At 42.2% G+C, this 13130-nt stretch overlaps 1 protein-coding gene across 1 annotated transcript in view; it reads left to right on the forward strand.

The window, feature by feature from the left end:
* The first annotated feature begins 236 nt into the window (after window positions 1-236).
* FGFR2 (fibroblast growth factor receptor 2) overlaps window positions 237-13130 on the forward strand; it is a 179940-nt gene continuing 167046 nt past the window's right edge. Inside the window, exon 1 of the mRNA XM_053307770.1 lies at window positions 237-317. The gene's annotated coding sequence lies outside the window, so the exon portion shown is untranslated. The remainder of the gene's footprint in view (window positions 318-13130) is intronic.

Here is a 13130-nt window from a genome sequence, read left to right on the forward strand (position 1 = left end):
AATGAGTAACAACTGTGCATTTATTGTGGGCGGGGGGGGCCCACAGATTATGAGAGAATGTCGTTAGTCTCTGTGATATGCTTTTGCTCTGTGCGTCTTAAGGCACTCAGTGAGTTAACTTTGCATTGTGATATCGTTTTCTGAGTTACAAGTCTCTGCCTCTTTATAAGAATGCCACCCACATGATAGGGGAAAGCTGTCAAGCTGCAACATGCAGGAGGTACTTAGACACACCTATTCAAGCACTGCTTTGCCTACCCTAGTAGTATCTCGTGTTCCTGAATCCTCTGCGTCTTGAGTGTGGAAACAGAGATCAGGTACTGTAGAGTTTATTTTCACATTGTATATAAATGGACTTTCTGTTGCATTCTCTAATGGGCCTCTGGCAGAGCATCTTGACTGAAAAATTCCCTGTGTTTTCTTAGTGGCATTCAGGGAAGGGTGGCGAGAGTGGAGGGAATCATGCATTTGGATGGAACAGAAACAGCTGCTGGCAATCATATGCTGCCGGATGCTTTTGTATTTGGATTCAGTGTTTTAATGTAGAATTGCTGCTTTTTCTGTATACTTGATGTTGTTTACTGAGAAGTGATTAGTGTGAGAATCATGTGGATTTCCCACTGAGCTGGCTGTGTAAGATACTAAGGAAAAGATCCATGTCCAAACACAGGGGTTTGGACATGGAATGGAAGCTCAAAGTATCTAGTTCTCATCCTGGCTTGCTTAGTGCTTATACTTGTTTGGGATATGCCGTTTCTTCTTTATATACTGTAATGTGAGTGAACTCTGGTCTGGTCTGGTGGAGTCAGGACGGAGACTTAGTTGAAGGCTCTATAAAGGCAAAAACTGTGGAGGCCGAGGGCAGCCAGTCACTGCCAACCTTTTACACTCCAGAAACGAGCAATTCAGTTCGGAGCCAAGGCATGGGCTGCCCCTGATAACAGCCAGCAACTAGTCTGCCAACACGCACAGACTAGCAAAGCATGTCTGAAAAATGTCTCACTGAATGTGTTACAGTTCTAAATAAACAGAGTGAATTAGGTGGCAGGATCCTCCCAATGTTTGCTGGAGTATCTCAGGGTTTATTTGACCTTTTAAATCTTGCTTTGGAGAACTCTTTCTCACTGATGAGACAGAGGCCTGAATCTTTGTAATGGGGAAAATAAAACATGCCATTCTAATGAGGATGAGCTTCCTAACCTGGAGTTTATCATGGACCCCTTACTGTATTATAATAGTCACTCTTTCCACGTGGATCCCAGGGTGGAGAACTTACTCAGGTTTCCGTGCTCCAGAAGGAACTGATCTCTGGTTGGCATTTAGCATAAACAAAAACAGTTGATGAATGGCTTTCCTTTATTGAAATTGGATTAACAAGGTCTAACTGAGAGTTGATAAAAATTGATGAGATATATATCCCGTTTAAAAAAAATATATGGATTTTTAAAATTTAATTAAAAAAATTAAATTGATTAAAAAAACAGTTCACAAAGAACCTAGGTCAAAGATATAATCATTAATATTTATCATAACTTCTAATTATATTCTGTGAACATGTTAGCAGCAGTATATGGGGATGAGAGATAACAGACCAAATCAGTCCTGTTCTGCAGGTGGTGTACATGCAGCACAAACACACACACACATACACACACACACACACACACACACACACACACACACAGAGAGTCAAACTCCCCCCACAAAGTGCAAAGACAAACGTCAATGAATGAATAGTGGATTTGGGAGGATGTAGTAGATCCGAGCGAGGAGGAGGAGTTTGGATATAAATGCACGGGATAGGTGGAGAATAGAAAGTAAAACCAAAAGTGAACAGGACATATTCATGCAGTGCTGAGGAAACAGTTTCTGAGTGCATCATCCATTGTAGAAGTCCATAAAGAGACCCCATTTGGGAATATTTTAATGAAGTTCCTGTATCTGTGGATAAGAAAGGCACGTGTGATGCAAACAGTGGAACAAAAAAAAAATGCAAGGCCTGGTTGCCTGAATGAAACAGCATTATGAGAAGTGTGTACCTATCTTCTATAAATGAAACCTACATCTCTCTAAATATGTATTAAGGTTATATTAGACAACAAGAACATACTTTTATAGAAAATGATGATTAAATAGAATCTTCCTGACTAGTGATTTAAATCATTACAATTGAGTCCTTCTGTGAAGCGATTTACATTGTTTAAATTATCCCTAGCCTAATACAGATCAGTACACTTACAACTTCACCCTATCTCACTGCACACCATGACCAGACAGTCCTAAACCACACCCAAAGAGAGAGAAAACTGGACTATTCCATTGCAGACCCTTTAATGGTACATTCAGTATACAACAAGTGTAAGCCTGATTTGGGCTTTAAGAATGTTGTGTGAGCACATGGTTTGAGGCAAAGCCATAACATGCTTTTCAGGCGAATAATCACCATCTCCAGCAGTAGGATCTTGGATAGCCAAGTTTTGAACTATCTTTGCTGAGACCTTGGAGACCCCATTGAAGTTAAGGCTGAGCATAACTCGGTTAACAGTCTGAATCTTTCTATAATCATCATATTTTACTAATAGATGCAGCTTGCATTTTTCTGCAATATTATCTAGATAGTACAGATCCTCCCTCCATGGACTGTTGAAGTATGGAAAGAGGAGCTCCCAAGCCTTCCATTCTGTTGCATGTATGGCTTGTCCCATATTCTGGCTTACGTTTTTGGCTTTCACTGCAGCTTTTCTACTATGGGTACCTGAAAGTTTTGAAACTGGTCATTAGGCTGCCAGTTATGTGGGCTGAGGAATTTTAAAACCTGGAAGCAGAATCAGGAGCTTAGCACCAAACAAAGCTCTGTTAGGGTTTCTTCAATAGGAAGCTTGAAAAGGATTACCATAAACAAGGTCTGCGTGACTTGGGACCAAACACAGCTATCCCTCATGTACTGTGACTTCCCAGATGATCAGTAACCTGCATGTTTTTGTAGTTCCAGGCAGGCAGCAAAACCACACATTTTTATTGAGCGTGTGTGTTGTGTGTGTGTGTGTGTGAGAGAGAGAGTGCAGTTGCATACATTAGAGTTTGTAGGGTCAAAAGTTTTCTAGGTCTGCCATAAACTGAATTTATACAGTGAATGTGATTGGCGAGAAGCTCTATCTAAGAATTTGTTTTCAGAAAAGACATCTTGGCCTGCTGATGACTGGCGAGCTCACACTGCTGAGCAAAGAACAGCAGGGTCAGATGACTGAGGCAACCTTTAGTGAAAACTTGTAATGCATTGTTTCCTTTGAGACTCCCTGAGCCTTTATTGCTCCCTTAAAATGGAATTTGCAGCCCTGAAAGGCAGAGGGATTTATTTTATTGTGAACATATTTTCCTACTGAAAGTGGCCCATATGTTTAAGCATTTGATGAATGCTACAGTACTTAATAGTATTTACTACAATTATCTTTTTTTCCCAGTGTGCAGGGACTGTGTGTGTGTGTGTAGCCACACGTATGCTTTCCATTGTCCAGATGTTAATACTCATGCTGACTGCCCCCAGATGAGGCTTTTCTCCAGAAGACAGGCACCCGCTTAACTATGATTGGGAGCACTGCATTTGTTTTTGCAATTAATTACGCTGCTTTCCGGCAGAGACGGAGATTATGGTAGGTTACATGTGGAAGATTTGGCATAGAGCAGTTGGTAGGGCTAAAAAAAGCCTGATTGTGCAACAGGCAACAATGAATGAAGAGTTAGAACTCTAGGAAGATGAAAGGAAGGAAACACAGGCTGCTGTTCTCCCAGTAGTGGACATCTCTACTGGGGGCAGGTAAAGCTTTAGTATTCAACATTTCGTATTCTCAGACTTTAGACAATCTGAGAAAACTGCCAATATGTGATTGCAGAATCTATGGGTGATACAAACTACTTTGCAATTGACTGTAATTCTGTCACTACTTTTGCCATGGGCCCCCTTCCACAAATGGGCAGTCAAAAGGTCTAGGTGATGCTTTCCAGTCTTCTTTGTTTGACTCTATTAGGTAGGATATTCCCTCCACATTAAGAAATGCCAATCTGAAATTCCCATTGGTCTGGAATAGGCATTGCTTGCCCTGATATACCGGTATTCTCAATGACACCATGGAGATTTTATTGTTGTAAATAATGCCTCTTCTTGGCTTTCTTGTCTAGAATGCCTAGATGGGAGCTTTGATTTTGCACAATGGTTCAGAGTTACCTTCATGGTTCAGGGCTGGAGTGTGTGTGTGTGTGTGGGGGGGGTGGATCTTCTCCCTGGACCTGAAGGTCCAAGGGTCCCTGAGACTGGGATGCAAGACCATTGCCATGAAGAAAAAATAGGGCTAAATTGTAGATCATGCTTGATGATGCTGATGCAATTTCCCCCCCTGTATCAGGCAGTTAAAGAAGCTAGACTCTTATGAGTCCTCCAGCTTTGTTGTGGAGGGAGCTTTTTGTGGACTGGGGAAAGGCCAGGAGTCTCCAGGTTTATACTGGACTTGGAGAAAATATGTTTGGATTGTGGCTTAACTAGTTAAAAATAGAGAGGATGGGTTTTAGCCATGCTAGTAATCATCAGCAATTCTGATGGTTCTACTGTTTGTAACTCTCATTTCTGGTCCTGGTGGCATTGAACTGAGAGTATCATTTTGAGAGACATTACCTATTTCTGACTAAACCACAATTATTGACTAACCACAATATTTTTGACTAACCACAATTACATCCAAAGGACTCTGTTAAAATAGGGACCATCGCACCCAGTTCATTACACAAAACCATACTGAGACAAACACAATTCCTATATATAGCCCAGTGTGCTTCACTGAAGTGTCCCACATAAAGTGTTTGGAGCCGTCCTTAGTCTATCCACAAGGACATGGTACTTAAAAAAAAAAAAAAAAGTGAAACCCACTTTTGCCCTAGTACATGTTGGGCTGGAATTTGAAAGGAATATCTAAGTTATTTTCCACATCAGTAACTGCTGCTTTATATTTTGATAGCTTGCTTCTTGGAGTATTGACTACCTTAATTAAACATAGTGTGTAGTTTGTACTCTGTTTTGTTCAAAAATATTTTTAGTACTTTTATTTATACCTGTAGACTAAACATGAAAAGAAAACAGTTGATTTAGACTGGGTAAGGTAGTCACTGCTGGATTATTAATGATAGTGCTGACTGAAAGACCACCTGAGTCATAAATTGTGAGATTTAATTGGACTGTATATCTGTGAGACTCTTGTTTGAGTGCCTTATGCCTAGGTGGCAAATAAATTGCTTTCTGCATAGTTGGTGCAATTTGTGGCCTACAAGCTGGATGTTGGTTTTTCTTTTCACAGCTTGTTTGATTCACCCACAAAATAATTGCCCTTAAATTTATACATTTCACACTGGCTGATGCTGTGGTTAAAATCAAATGTGAAGTACTATACACTGTAGCAACATGAGTATATAGAACCAGTATATGCTTGAAAAGTAAATTTGTGTGTGTGCTTATGATTTAAAGGATCATTACTGCTTACTATGGGATAACTTAGAAGAGTACTGGCCTCCAATATAACAGATACTTTGTAGAAACTTTTAATAAGTCCCTCTTCTATTACATACGAATACAACAAATATTTATATACCACTTTAAATAAATAAAAAAAATCCCTAGCGGTTTACAAAGATATAAATAAATAAAATGGCTCCCTGTCCCAAAAGGGCTCACAATCTAAAAAAGAAACATAAGATAGACACCAGCAATGCTGTGCTGGGGATGGATAGGGCCTGTTACTCTCCCCATGCTAAATAAAGACAATCACCACTTTAAATAGGTGCCTCTTTGCTCAGTTAGCAGGGGACATAGGCTACATAGGTCTGCAGCCCAGCCTGTCCAAAGCTCAGTTGCAGGACCCTCATTTTGGATCCTCTCCATCTGAGCGCCCATTGCCAATGAAGCAAAACTCACACAGAATAATATTTCAGAGCTTTATTAGCAATTCACCAATGCCAGCAGATAGTAGCAGATAGCAGAACAGCAAAGCAGCATACACAGTTGGCAACAGCAAGATTGAGTTGATCACGCACAGTGAAGTCAAAATACTGGTGGGTAGCCAAAGTCACACCCCAAACTAAGATTGGAAAATGGCAACCCTAACCAGCTCCAGAGGAGCCCTAAAATATTTTACTTAGCATAATAACTCTGCCTCATTTTTGGAAAGTGATTACTTCATCATCATTAAGAAATATCAATATTTATTTATTTATTTATTTATTTGAAACATTTAATATACCGCCCACTCCAAAGACTCTGGGTGGTGTACAATAAGGTAACATTAAAATTACAATCAAATTTTAAAAGATCTAAAGATAACAAGATCTTCTTCATCGTTAAGGAATAACAAGATCTAAAGTTCCCCACCAAAGACTCCTGAGTAAACTTAGCAGTGATGGAATAAGAGGACAGGTTCATGTGTGGATTGGTAACTGGTTGAAGGACAGGAAACAGCGAGGAAGAATAAATGGACAGTTTTCGCAATGGAGATAGGTAGGAAGTGGGGTCCCCAGGGATCATTACTGGGACCAGTGCTCTTTAACTTGTTTATAAATGATCTAGAAGTGGAGTGACCAGCAAAGTGGCCAGATTTGCAGATGACACTTAACTATGGGTAGTGAAATCCACAACGGATTGTGAGGAACTCCAAAAAGATTTCTCCAAACTGGGGTACTGGGCGACAAAATGGCAAATGTGGTTCAATGTAAGCAAGTGTAAAGTGATGCACATTAGGGCAAAAAACACCAACTTCACATATATGCTGATGGGATCTGAGCTGTCGGTGACAGACGAGGAGAGAGATCTTGGGGTCGTGGTGGACAGCTCATGGAAAGTGTCATCTCAGTGCACGGCAGCTGTGAAAAAAGCTAATTCCATGCTAGGAATCATTAGGAGGAAGATTGAAAATAAAAATGCTAATATTATAATGCCCTTATACAAATCTATGGTGCAGCCGCATCTGGAGTACTGTGTACAGCTTTGGTCACCATATCTTAAGAAGGATATTGTAGAACTGGAAAAGGTGCAGATAAGAAGAGGGCAACCAAAATGATCAGGGGCCTGGAGCACCTTCCTTGTGAGGCTAGGCTACAGTATCTGGGGCTCTTTACCTTGGAGAAGAGGTGACTAAGGGGAGACATGATTGAGATGTATAAAATTATCCATGGAGTGGAGAGGGTAGACAGAGAGAATTTTTTCTCCCTCTCTCACAACACCAGAACCAGGGATCACCCCATGAAACTGAAGGTTGGGAAATTTCAGGCCGACAAGCAGAAGTACTTATTCACACAGCACATAATTAATCTATGGAATTCCTTGCATGGGATGTGGTGATGGTCACCAGCTTGGAGAGCTTTAAAAGGGGTTTAGACAGATTCATGGAGGACAGTTCTATTAATGGCTACTAGTCTGATGGCTGTGGGCCATCTCCAGCCTCAGAGGCATGATGCCTCTCAATACCAGTTGCAGGGGAGCAACAGCAGGAGAGTGGACATGCACATACCTCTTGCCTGTGGGCTTCCCAGAGGCATCTGGTGGGCCACTGTGTGAAACAGGATGCTGGACTAGATGGGCCTTATGCCTGATCCAGCAGGGCTGTTCTTAAGTTATTTCTCTATTCTTTTAATGATAGGCGTTTATGCAAAACATGGTTCCATGCATGGTTCCATTCCATGTCTTCCAGATGGACTCTCCTTAGTCTTACCTACACTATATTATATCTATATCCTTACTATGGTATACCTATATTATACTGCCTATACTATAGCCTTGCTATATACAGTATAGCAACCTGGAACATAGGAACATAGGAAACTGCCATATACTGAGTCAGACCCTGGGTCTATCTAGCTCAGTATTGTCTTCACAGACTGGCAGCGGCCTCTCCAAGGTTGCAGGCAGGAATCTCTCTCAGCCCTATCTTGGAGAAGCCAGGGAGGGAACTTGAAACCTTCTGCTCTTCCCAGAGCAGCTTCATCCCCTGAGGGGAATATCTTACAGTGCTCACACATCAAGTCTCCCATTCATATGCAACCAGGGCAGACCCTGCTTAGCTATGGGGACAAGTCATGCTTGCTACCACAATACTAGCTCTCCTCTCTCAACCTGCAATATACAGTACTAGCTGGGCCGGGCTCAAAACATCTGCGCCTCTAGTTCTCCCCGCCTGGCCATTTCCTTCCTCCCCACCCACCTGCCTCCACCACAGTTTCCTCCCAGTCCCCACCCGCTTCCACCACCTACTTCCCACCTGCTTCTGCCGCCATTACCTCCTCTCTCTCCTGCCATCCAGCGCTGTCACCCAGCGCTGTCTCCGAACTCTCGCGAGAGCTGCCATGCATGGGATTAACGACGGGTACGTCTAAGATAGATAGATAGATAGATAGCAACCTTGAAGAAACCTGCACTGGATCCCTCAGAGTTAGCCACTTAGAGACCTGTCTTCAGTCTTCCATGGTTGGGAAAGGTGATTGAGAGAGTGGTGGTCTCTCAGCTCCAGGCAGAATTAGAGGAAACTGATTATCTAGACCCCTTTGAAACTCACTTTTGGCTGGGCTGTGGGGTTGAGACTGCCTTGGTTGGCCTTATAGATGATCTCCAATTGGCTATTGACAGAGGGAGTGTGATTCTGTTGATCCTTTTGGACCTCTCAGTGGCTTTTGATACCATTAACCATGGTATCCTTCTGGGTTGCCTGAGGGAGTTGGGATTGGGTGGCACTTTTTTATAGTGGTTCTTTTCTAGGGATGTACACGGATCATGATTTGTGCACAGATTTGAAGCTTAGCCAGGGCACCTTTTAAAAGTGAGGAGAGCAGGTCGCTACCTGTTCCTTAGCTGCTTGCCGCATCTTCCTGCTGTGGTGGCAGTGTGCCTCCCAGCAAGCCTTGTGTGGTGCTGTTGTGCTGGTACCATGCTGCTGCAGCAGGAAACTGTGGTGAGCAGCTGAGGATCAGGTACTGACCTCCTCTCCTCACTTTTAAAGGTGGCCTGGCTGAGCTTCAAATCTGTGCACAAATCACGATTCATACACATTAATCTCTCTCTGACAGATTCCAGATGGTGTCATTTGGAGACAGTTGCTCTGCAAAGCGAGAGTTAATGTATGGAGACCCACAAGGCTCCATACTGTCTCAAATGCTCTTTAACATCTGCATGATACCATTGGGAGAGATCATTAGGAGATTTGGTGCAGGATGTTATCAATATGCTGATGACACACAAATCTGTTTCTATGCTGATGACGCACAAATCTCCATGTCAGCTTCATCAGGAAATGGCATAACTTCCCCAAATGCCTGCCTGGAGGCGATATTGGGCTGGATGAGGGATAACAAAATGAAATTGAATCCAAATAAGGAGGAGGTACTGACTGTGGGGGATCAGAATTCAAGGGATGGTTTAGGTCTGCCTGTTATGGATGGGGTTATATTCCCCCAGAAAGAACAAGTATATAGTTTGGGAGTGCCCCTGGATCCAAAGCTCTCTTTGTTTTCTCGGGTTGAGGCAATGGCCCGGAGCACTTTTTATCAGCTTTGACTAAGTCAGCTATGCCAATTTCTGGACGACAATGACCTTAAAACGGTGGTACATATGCTGGTAACTTCCAGGCTTGATTACTGTAATGCACTATACGTACAGCTGCCATTGTATGTAGTCCGGAAACTACTTTTGGTGCAGAATGCAGCACCAAGACTGGTCTCTGGGATAACCCGAAGAGACCATACAACACGAATCTTAAAAGAACTTTGTTGGCTGCTGCTGAGTGAAATACAATTGTTGTATTACAATTGTTGGTTATTACCCACAAAGCCCTTAAAGCTTTGGTCCAGGGTATCTAGGAGAGTGCCTCCTTTGTCATGAACCCTCCTACCTATTAAGATCATTTGGGGAAATCCAGTTACAGCTACCACCAGCTTGTTTGGTGGCTACTTTGGACTAGACCTTTGCTCTGGCTGCCCCAGGGCTCTGGAATGTAGTTCCTGTTAAAATCAGGGTTTCTCCATCTCTGGCTGTTTTTAAAAAGACCCTTTTTAAAAGACACACATGTTTTCTCAGGCTTTTAATTAATCTGAATTGGTTTTATATTATAATTGTTTTAATAATTGTATCCTGGTTTTATATTTAACCCTGCTAACTTGGCAAAGAGGCACCTTTTAATGTGGTGATTCTCTTTATTTATCAGGGGGAGTAACTGGCCCTATCCACCCCCAGCACAGCATCCCTCCAGTGACTGTTGCTGGTGTGTGTCTTATGTTTCTTTTTAGATTGTGAGCCCTTTGGGGACAGGGAGCCATTTTGTTTATCTTATTTATTTGTTATGTCTCTGTGTGAACCGCCCTGAGCCATTTTTGGAAGGGTGGTATAGAAATTGAATGAATGAATGAATGAATAAATAAATAAATAAATATTGTATTTTAATTCATGTGCCTGTGCATCGCCTAGGGATGCACATGTCAGGTGGTATAGAGATATGATAAAATAAAATTAAAATGCTTCGGCCCTACTGCAGATGTTGGCCTGCAATTCCCATTGTCCCTGACTATTGGCCACTATGGCCAGGTATGATGGGAATTGTAGTCCAAAAACTGGGTTGATGTTTTGCAGCCCTGGCATATAGTGATACTACCAATACTTTAACTGCACTTATGCTATTCATATGAAGATCCCACATCCAACCACTCTATTTTAGCCTATCAAGTCCCCATAAGCACCCCCACCTAAACAACCCTACTTAACTATTCTTCAGCCTTAGTACTCCTATAGCTCCTAATATTTGGTAATAACTTTTTACAATGGGATTGCAGCTGAAGAACATCGCAGAACAAAAAAGACTATTAACCTTTCAAAGGGCACAAACTGTTTTGAGAGCCATTATGGCTACCCCAACTTCCTATGTTTAGAAAATGCACAGAACTTTCTAACATTCAGGAAGGGGCGTGGGTAATAAAAGTAGGTAAATTGGAGTTATGCTATTTTTATCAAACTACTTACATGAGCTGTAAAAATGCTGTAGGGTACTTTATTAATGCTTCAATAATCATCTCAGAGATCTGAAATTAGATTTCCCCAAATTAGAAATGAATCTCTACTAAGTATTTTCCAATGATTCACCTTCCTAGTGCAACTTTTGGCAACTATACCTTGAGTCTGAATGTAGTACACATCTATTACATAATGTTTGGGGCTCAAATTGATACTGTACAAAGAATGAACATTCAGTACAATTCAGTTTTCAGATTTTCACATTGAAATCAATTTTGGCTTTGTCAGTTAAGCTCACTTTTACTTTGTACAGAACAACATTTTAAGAACTGGATTTGCCTTTATTAGAGCGAAAATCAGTAAAGGTTATTTTGGAAATGTGATGAGTGGATCCTTCTGGCTTCCCTAACAAGAAGTATAATAAATGAATTGTTTATTTTACCCATGGCAAATATGGGATAGATTAACTTCCTTAATTCTATTGTAGCATTGGCCTCCTGCCAAAAACAAGGAGGACATGGATTTTGTAGGACTTTTTGTTGGGATTCTACTATTTAAAATAGCTCAATGGATCTGAATTGTATTTAGATTTAACATTTGCAGTTGTTTGTTTATAAAATATAGGATCCAAGCAGTGTCATAATAATGTCTCAAGGGCCTGTGTTCCATAACTGAAGATTGCTCCTCCCTTTTTTCTTACTGAATTCCTCTCCCCCCCCCATTTTCTTTTGATTGAGTTGCTCCTGCCTCCATCACCAGCAAGCCGCCCGCCTGCCCCCCATCCCCCACATACCTGTCTCCTCCCTCAGCACTATTAAAAAGGATCCATGGCCAGGGGAGCTGTCCGCTTGCCCTCTCAAAGCTGATGAGAGCTAATTACTTCAGCACCTGGTGATATGTGCTGGACAGTCACGACATTAACCCTCAATAATTTTGCCCAAACTAAGAGCAGGTGGATGGCTTCCCTAGCCCCTGATTCCATGCATGCTGATGATTTAATGGTGGTGACAGTGGGTGGTGACAGGTGAGTGGCCCTTGGTGGGCCCCTCTTCTTGCTGGGAGGGCATATTTTTAGAACAGGCTGTCCAATTACAATTATAGCAGTGTATCCAAGTTCTCCTAGTAGCATGTGGAGGCCTTGTGCTAAGAATAGTATGCTTTCAGCATAGCCTAGACTTTTGAAAGGGTGATAGCCAGTGGCTGAGCACATGCTTTGCATGAAGAAAGTTCCAGGTTTGATCCCTTGCATGTCCATGTAGGACTGGGAAAGATGCAGTGATCCCTTGCATGTTCATGTATGACAGTGAAACCCTGGAGAATCACTGCCAGCCAGTGTAGATATTATTGAATTAGATGGACCAATACAGGATGGGGATATAGTTAAGTGGTAGAGCTTCTGCTTTGCATTCAGAAAATCCCAGGTTCAATCCCTGGCATCTCCAGGTAGGGCTGGAGATGGAGAAGACTCCTTGAAAACTTGGAGAGCTGCCAATCAGTAGTCTGTACTGAGCTAGATGTACCAATGGTCTGACAGTATAATGCAGCTTCCCCGTGTTCCTATGGAACAGTCTAACTATTCCCATGTTGTGCCGTTGATTCAGTGTCGACTCCTGGCGACCACAGAGCCCAGTGGTTTTCTTTGGTAGAATACAGGAGGGGTTTACCATTGCCATCTTCCATGCAGTATGAGATTCAGCATCTTCCTATATCGCTGCTGCCTGATATAGGTGTTACCAGCAGGGATTCGATCCAGCGACCTCTTGCTCCCTAGGCAAGTTACTTACCTGCTGTGCTATTAGGTGGTAGGGCTGGGTTATTCCCAGGTAGGGCTCAGTTATTCCCAGTTAGGGCTGGGAATAACCCCTGTCTGAAACCTTGGAAAGCTGCTGCCATCAGTCTAGATCAGTGTTTCTTAACTTTGGGCCCCCAGATGTTGTTGGACTACAACTCCCAGAATCCCCAGACATGGCCTTGGTGGCTGGAGATTCTGTGAGTTGTAGTCCAACAACATCACCTAGACACCTAAACTTCTGTCACCTGATTACTTAAATAACTCTTGGAAAGCATTGTGTTTGAGTCTTTGAACATCAATATGGCAAAAGTG

Source organism: Hemicordylus capensis, chromosome 3, assembly GCF_027244095.1.
Source record: "Hemicordylus capensis ecotype Gifberg chromosome 3, rHemCap1.1.pri, whole genome shotgun sequence".
Lineage (NCBI taxonomy): Eukaryota > Metazoa > Chordata > Lepidosauria > Squamata > Cordylidae > Hemicordylus > Hemicordylus capensis.